The 2,500-nt window shown below is 35.0% G+C and overlaps 1 protein-coding gene across 4 annotated transcripts in view; it reads left to right on the plus strand.

The window, feature by feature from the left end:
- The window catches only part of dcc (DCC netrin 1 receptor), a 258,746-nt gene that overhangs the window by 249,180 nt on the left and 7,066 nt on the right, over positions 1 to 2,500 (plus strand). The gene's annotated exons all lie outside the window — the stretch shown is intronic.

The raw sequence follows: 2,500 nt of genomic DNA on the forward strand, positions 1-2,500 counted from the left end.
TCTATCTACCCCTAACACTATCTGTCCATCCATCCAACCATCACCATATCTATCTATCTATCTATCTATCTATCTATCTATCTATCTATCTATCTATCTATCTATCTATCTATCTCTAACACTCTCTCTATCTATCCATCCAACCATCACCATATCTATCTATCTATCTATCTATCTATCTATCTATCTATCTATCTATCTATCTATCTATCTATCTATCTATCTATCTATCCCTAACACTCTCTCTATCTATCTATCCAACCCTCTATCTATCTATCTATCTATCTATCTATCTATCTATCTATCTATCTATCTATCTATCTATCTATCCCTAACACTCTCTCTATCTATCTATCCAACCCTCTATCTATCTATCTATCTATCTATCTATCTATCTATCTATCTATCTATCTATCTATCCAACCCTCTATCTATCTATCTATCTATCTATCTATCTATCTATCTATCTATCTATCTATCTATCTATCTATCCATAACACTCTCTCTATCTATCTATCCAACCCTCTATCTATCTATCTATCTATCTATCTATCTATCTATCTATCTATCTATCTATCTATCTATCTATCCAACCCTCTATCTATCTATCTATCTATCTATCTATCTATCTATCTATCTATCTATCCCTAACACTCTCTCTATCTATCTATCCAACCCTCTATCTATCTATCTATCTATCTATCTATCTATCTATCTATCTATCTATCTATCTATCTATCCAACCCTCTATCTATCTATCTATCTATCTATCTATCTATCTATCTATCTATCTATCTATCTATCTATCTATCTATCCCTAACACTCTCTCTATCTATCTATCCAACCCTCTATCTATCTATCTATCTATCTATCTATCTATCTATCTATCTATCTATCTATCTATCTATCTATCCCTAACACTCTCTCTATCTATCTATCCAACCCTCTATCTATCTATCTATCTATCTATCTATCTATCTATCTATCTATCTATCTATCCCTAACACTATCTGTCCATCCATCCAACCATCACCATATCTATCTATCTATCTATCTATCTATCTATCTATCTATCTATCTATCTATCTATCTATCTATCTATCTATCTATCTATCTATCTACCCCTAACACTATCTGTCCATCCATCCAACCTTCACCATATCTATCTATCTATCTATCTATCTATCTATCTATCTATCTATCTATCTATCTATCTATCTATCTATCTATCTATCTATCCCTAAGCTCATCCATCCATCCCCAGTCTGTGTTGCAGTAATGAGGATCACTCTGTGAACTGCTCGGTGTTGAAATGGTTAAAGAGGTGGAAGTGTCCAGCTCAGTACCCGAGTGTTGTGTGAAGCAGATAAAGTGTTGAGCATAAACACTGTTTTTTTTTGTTTGTTTACGAGCGTTTGTCCTTGATCGCACTTTAGAATTGTATTCACACGACATATCCAGACAGATAACACGCTTTCCACGCTGCTCTGTGTTTTGGTGTTGGATCCTATGATTACTGAGTCCACTCAGACGCTGCATTTGCATGTAATCATTAGGAGACGTACCAGACTCTGTGTGTGTGTGTGTGTGTGTGTGTGTGTGTGCACGCTAATCCCTGCATGCATAGCTATACATATTTGTGTATAGTCTCGAGTGATTGAGATAACACAAAGGAGATTGTTTTTTGTGTGTGTGTGTGTGTGTGTGTGTGTGTGCACGCTAATCCCTGCATGCATAGCTATACATATTTGTGTATAGTCTCGAGTGATTGAGATAACACAAAGGAGATTGTTTTGTGTGTGTGTGTGTGTGTGTGTGTGCGCGTGTGTGTTTCCACTCCAGATGACAGGCTGCTGATTGCTATTAGTTCTACAAGAATTACTTTTTTTTTATTTCAATAATAATAATAATAATAAAAACACCGATTTTAAATAGAAATAAAAATGTAAATTAAAAAATATATTTTTTTATCTTTTTATAACAAACCTGTCAATTAAATACAGAAAATATTTTTTGTTATTTAATCTCTTGGCTTCATCCTTGTCATCATCGCTCCACCCGATAATTAACGACAGTGTAACAAATTATTAACGACAATAATTAATGCCGGTTTCAAAATTATCGCTTAAAAAAATACTACTGTTAGTTTGAAATGATTTAAATAATGAAGAAGAGCTAAATAAAATATTGGCACCCCTACGCACGTGTTTGTTTACACGGTACGAGAGAAATATATTTTTAAAACCGTGAATAAAAAGGTTGAGCGTTTAAACACAAGGATTTTGTCCTTTTCCCTTTTTTTTTTCCCTTCCCACATAAAGTCGATAAACGTTTGATAGCATGCGTCGAGCGCCAGCAGGGACTAATAAAAGCCGGCGTGAAGGAGGACGCGCTCTATTACAGTTCATGGAGCGTCCCTCTATCTTTCTCTTCCTCTCCGTCTCTCCTTGAGCAGGTGCTGGCAATTTCCGCTGTTAAATTATGCAGATAATGCCCAGC

This window comes from Hemibagrus wyckioides, linkage group LG28 (assembly GCF_019097595.1).
Source record: "Hemibagrus wyckioides isolate EC202008001 linkage group LG28, SWU_Hwy_1.0, whole genome shotgun sequence".
In the NCBI taxonomy this organism is placed as follows: domain Eukaryota; kingdom Metazoa; phylum Chordata; class Actinopteri; order Siluriformes; family Bagridae; genus Hemibagrus; species Hemibagrus wyckioides.